The sequence below is a fragment of the Pelophylax lessonae genome (genome assembly GCF_965119305.1).
Source record: "Pelophylax lessonae genome assembly, chromosome: 10".
Lineage (NCBI taxonomy): Eukaryota > Metazoa > Chordata > Amphibia > Anura > Ranidae > Pelophylax > Pelophylax lessonae.
The window spans coordinates 14,302,178-14,308,177 of record NC_138777.1 but is presented as its reverse complement, the minus strand read 5'-3'; the positions used below and the strand labels follow the sequence as shown (position 1 = coordinate 14,308,177).

Genomic DNA, 6,000 nt, shown 5'->3' with positions numbered 1-6,000 from the left:
ATATGTGCTCAAACCTGTCTATATACACACATGTGCTCAGCCTGTCTATATACATACATGTGCTCAGCCTGTCTATATACATACATGTGCTCAGCCTGTCCATACATACATGTGCTCAGTCTGTCTATACATACATGTGCTCAGCCTGTCTATATACACATACATGTGCTCGGTCTGTCTATATACATACATGTGCTCAGCCTGTCTATATACACATATGTGTTCAGCCTGTCTATATACACACATGTGCTCAGCCTGTCTATACACATACATGTGCTCAGCCTGTCTATACATACATGTGCTCAGCCTGTCTATATACATACATGTGCTCACTGCTCAGCCTGTCTATATACACACATGTGCTCAGCCTGTCTATACACATACATGTGCTCAGCCTGTCTATATACACACATGTGCTCAGCCTGTCTATATACACACACATGTGCTCAGCCTGTCTATATACACACACATGTGCTCAGCCTGTCTATATACATACATGTGCTCAGCCTGTCTATATACATACATGTGCTCAGCCTGTCTTTATACACACACATGTGCTCAGCCTGTCTATATACACACACACATGTGCTCAGCCTGTCTATACATACATGTGCTCAGCCTGTCTATATACATACATGTGCTCACTGCTCAGCCTGTCTATATACACACATGTGCTCAGCCTGTCTATACACATACATGTGCTCAGCCTGTCTATATACACACATGTGCTCAGCCTGTCTATATACACACACATGTGCTCAGCCTGTCTATATACACACACATGTGCTCAGCCTGTCTATATACACACACATGTGCTCAGCCTGTCTATATACATACATGTGCTCAGCCTGTCTATATACATACATGTGCTCAGCCTGTCTTTAAACACACACATGTGCTCAGCCTGTCTATATACACACACATGTGCTCAGCCTGTCTATACATACATGTGCTCAGCCTGTCTATATACACACACACATGTGCTCAGCCTGTCTATATAGACATACATGTGCTCGGCCTGTCTATATACACACACACATGTGCTCAGCCTGTCTATACATACATGTTCTCAGCCTGTCTATATACATACATGTGCTCAGCCTGTCTATATACACACATGTGCTCAGCCTGTCTATATACACACACACACATGTGCTCAGCCTGTCTATATACACACACACATGTGCTCAGCCTGTCTATATACACATACATGTGCGTGGCCTGTCTATATACACACACACACATGTGCTCAGCCTGTCTATACATACATGTTTTCAGCCTGTCTATATACATACATGTGCTCAGCCTGTCTATATACATACATGTGCTCAGCCTGTCTATACACACACATGTGCTAAGCATGTCTATATACACACACATGTGCTAAGCCTGTCTATATACACACACATGTGCTAAGCCTGTCTATATACACACATGTGCTCAGCCTGTCTATATACATACATGTGCTCATCCTGTCTATATACATACATGTGCTCAGCCTGTCTATATACACACATGTGCTCAGCCTGTCTATATACACACGTGCTCAGCGTGTCTATACACATACATGTGCTCAGCCTGTCTATATACACACATGTGCTCAGCCTGTCTATATACACACATGTGCTCAGCCTGTCTATACACATACATGTGCTCAGCCTGTCTATATACACACACATGTGCTCAGCCTGTCTATATACATACATGTGATCAGCCTGTCTATATACATACATGTGCTCAGCCTGTCTATACATACATGTGCTCAGCCTGTCTATATACATACATGTGCTCACTGCTCAGCCTGTCTATATACACACATGTGCTCAGCCTGTCTATACACATACATGTGCTCAGCCTGTCTATATACACACATGTGCTCAGCCTGTCTATATACACACATGTGCTCAGCCTGTCTATATACATACATGTGCTCACTGCTCAGCCTGTCTATATACATACATGTGCTCAGCCTGTCTATACACACATGTGCTCAGCCTGTCTATACACATACATGTGCTCAGCCTGTCTATATACACACATGTGCTCAGCCTGTCTATATACATACATGTGCTCACTGCTCAGCCTGTCTATATACATACATGTGCTCAGCCTGTCTATACACACATGTGCTCAGCCTGTCTATATACATATATGTGCTCAGCCTGTCCATACATACATGTGCTCAGCCTGTCTATATACATACATGTGCTCAGCCTGTCTATATACACACATGTGCTCAGCCTGTCTATATACATACATGTGCTCACTGCTCAGCCTGTCTATATACATACATGTGCTCAGCCTGTCTATACACACATGTGCTCAGCCTGTCTATACACATACATGTGCTCAGCCTGTCTATATACACACATGTGCTCAGCCTGTCCATACATACATGTGCTCAGCCTGTCTATATACACACATGTGCTCAGCCTGTCTATATACATACATGTGCTCACTGCTCAGCCTGTCTATATACATACATGTGCTCAGCCGGTCTATACACACATGTGCTCAGCCTGTCTATATACATATATGTGCTCAGCCTGTCTATACACATACATGTGCTCAGCCTGTCTATATACACACATGTGCTCAGCCTGTCCATACATACATGTGCTCAGCCTATCTATATACATACATGTGCTCAGCCTGTCTATATACATAAATGTGCTCAGCCTGTCTATATACATACATGTGCTCAGCCTGTCTATATACATACATGTGCTCAGCCTGTCTATATACACACATGTGCTCAGCCTGTCTATATACATACATGTGCTCAGCCTGTCCATACACACATGTGCTCAGCCTGTCTATACATACATGTGCTCAGCCTGTATAAATACACACACAAATGTGCTCAGCCTGTCCCAGTCCTTGTCACCTCTTCCTTCCCTGAGTGACAGCAGGGAGGGGCGGGGCGATAGAGCCCCGGGAGTGGATTGGCTGAGCACTGCCGGCCACGCCCCCAGCCCCACTCCCTGTACACACAGAGCAGAGCCATGAGAGGTGAGCTGTCAGTGTGCGCTGCCTGCGCTGGGATCTATAGAGAGCTGGGACCTTGGTGAGACACTATGGATGAATGCTGACCGCCCTGCTCCCCCCTGGATGGGGTCTGCTCATGGTAAGCAGCCTGCTCCTCTATTATCTATTTGTGGGTCATGTGCTAGGAGACAGAACCCAGCTGTGACCAGGGACAGGGACACTTCCAGGAGGGGGGTACATGACACCTGTACCCAGGGGTGTCCCTAATTGGGGGGAGTCTCTGCCTATGATTGGGGGTGTCCCTGCCTATAGTTGGGGGTGTCCCTGGTGAGCAGCCTTATTCTCTGTGATAGGTCATGTGTTAGGTGACAGCACCCAGCAGTGATCAGGGATAGGGGCACTTCCAGCAGGGGGGGGGGGGGGGGGCACATTCCACCTGCACCCAGGGGTGTCCCTGCCTCTGATTGGGGGTGTCCCTGCCTCTGATTGGGGGTGTCCCTGCCTCTGATCCTACTTTCAGTGTTACTAGATCACTTTTCAGGAAGTGGTTATTATTATTTGCTGTGCACAGGCTGGTAATGCTATAGGGTGAGTCTTACATAACTACCCCCTGACAGTTTTTTTCGTGTCCTGGGTGGGGGGTGGTGGTCTCTGTGGTCCCTGCTGTTCTGGGGGTCAGAGAAGTCCCTGCAGGTTGGATCCAGCTCTTTGGAATTATTATCTGATCAGCAGTTCATTGTGCTTGTGGTCCTGGGGGTGCAGGGGGGCAGGGAGTGTCCCTAGATCTGATAAAATGTTTGGGACACCTGGGAGAAAGAGGGAGCAAGGGGGGCACTCAATCATTGGGGCGCTCAGTGCCAGAACAGGACCCTCCAGCTCCCAGGACAAGGATCCAGAACTGCACCCCCACCCCCCCCATACACACACTGATGATACATACTACCCTGTGTCGGTTCTTTGCCCCCTTTCTGTACTGTGCCCGGGGCAGTTGACTCTCTTTCCCACCCCTTGCCCCGTCCCTGATATAAAGTAGAACTAAAGCCATACAGGACTACATAACACCTCCCTCCCTTCTCCATACCAGGGGGAGGTGTATTGCAGACCTTAGAGATAGCAGGGAACAATGCTAATGTACAAGGGGGGTGTTCTGTAGTACAATGAGATAGCAGGAAAGCATGCTAATGTATAACAGGGGGAGGTGTTCTGTAATACACCGAGATAGCAGATAGCAGGAAATTATGCTATTGTATAAGGAGAAGGGTGTTCTGTAGTACAGTGAGATAGCAGGGAACAATGCTGGTGTATAACAGGGGGAGGTGTTCTGTGGTGCACTAAAATAGCAGGAAACATAATAATGTATAACAGGGGAGGTGTTCTGTGGTACATTCAGATAGCAGGAAACAATGCAAATGTATAACAGGGGGAGGTGTTCTGTAGTACAAGGAGATAGCAGGAAACCATCCTAGTGTATACCAGTGGGGAGGGTTCTGTAGTGCACTGAGATAGCAGGAAACCATGCTTACGTATAACAGGGGGAGGCGTTCTGTAGTATATTGAGATAGCAGGAAACAATGCTTACAGATAACAGGGGGAAGGGTTCTTAGTGTCCTGAAATAGCTGGAAACGATACTAACATATAACAAGGGGAGGTGTTCTGTGGTACATCGGGATAGCAGAAAGCAATGCTAACATATAACAGGGGGAGGTGTTCTGTGGTACATTGGGATAGCAGAAAGCAATGCTAACATATAACAGGGGGAGGTGTTCTGTGGTACATCGGGATAGCAGAAAGCAATGCTAACATATAACAGGGGGAGGTGTTCTGTGGTACATTGGGATAGCAGAAAGCAATGCTAACATATAACAGGGAGAGGTGCTCTGTGGTACATCAAGATAGCAGGTATGTGTGCTAATGTATACCACGGGGAGGTGTCCTGTAGTACACTGAGATAGCAGAAAGCCATGCTAATGTATAACAGGGGGAGGTGTTTTTTAGTGATAACAGGGAACAATACTAACTGATAACAGTCCAGAGGCAGAAAGCACTGAATGTTATCAGCTCTTGCTGGCCAGACATAATAAATCACTTTCAATGAAATATTTAAAGTAGAACTAAAGGAAAAACTTTTTTTTTTCATATATGTTTTGGATAGAGTGGAGAGAGATTAGAACCCTTGTCAGGTTTTTATTGCTGTCCATTATGGAGATTCACCCTCCTGGTGAGTGTTATCACTAAAAGTGAAAAGAAAATCTCACATTTTGGGTTGTCTTTGGAACAGAAATAGAGAGGACATCTTCCAGTTGAAACACCTTGGAGGGATTTCTTCTCACTTCCTGTTCTGGCTGTGGGACAGGAAGTGAAGGGAAGTCTTCCAATGGGACACATATGGCAAAAAAAAAGCAAAAAAAAAAAAAAAAAAGAACTGACAGTGGGTATAACCCTCCCCTTACTCTATGACAGGATCACTAGGTGAAAATAAAAGAAAATGAATGCAGCCGCTACATCTAAGGAGCGGTAAAGCTACAGTCCTATCAATCGTTTTGACATACTTTAAATAAATCTTCTTTTGTAACTCTGATGCAGTTTCTTTCCTGGAGATCCTGACAGTAACAGCACGGTTGTCACCCTAGGACAGGAAGTTAGTTAATGGCAGGATTACCAGGATGGTTCATTACACCATTATATGGGATAGGGGGGGACCACCAGTCCTCCTGTGGGGGGCCCAGGCTTACAGGGATGCCCCAACATCACAGGGAATCAGTGCGGTCAGGCGGAGGGGCAATTACAGAAGGAAGCCCTGTGTGGCCTCTCTGCAGCAGCTGAAAGCCAGTTTCTCTCCCCCTGCCAGCTATCAGCTGCTGCAGGAAGAAACACAGACACAGAGCATCTTTCCTGTAATTGCTTCTCTGACACCGATCCCCCTCCCTGTTCTGCCTGCTTCTGACCCCCCCCCCTTCCTGTGTGTCCCCCTTTCACTGTGCCCCCCCCACTTCCTCTTCCCGCAGTGCTGC

The 6,000-nt window shown here is 46.5% G+C and overlaps 1 protein-coding gene across 4 annotated transcripts in view; it reads left to right on the top strand.

The window, feature by feature from the left end:
* Window positions 1-2,995: 2,995 nt before the first annotated feature.
* MICAL2 (microtubule associated monooxygenase, calponin and LIM domain containing 2) overlaps window positions 2,996-6,000 on the top strand; it is a 398,277-nt gene continuing 395,272 nt past the window's right edge. For all 4 annotated transcript variants that reach the window (XM_082270277.1, XM_082270276.1, XM_082270279.1 and 1 more), the window contains exon 1: window positions 2,996-3,127. The gene's annotated coding sequence lies outside the window, so the exon portion shown is untranslated. The remainder of the gene's footprint in view (window positions 3,128-6,000) is intronic.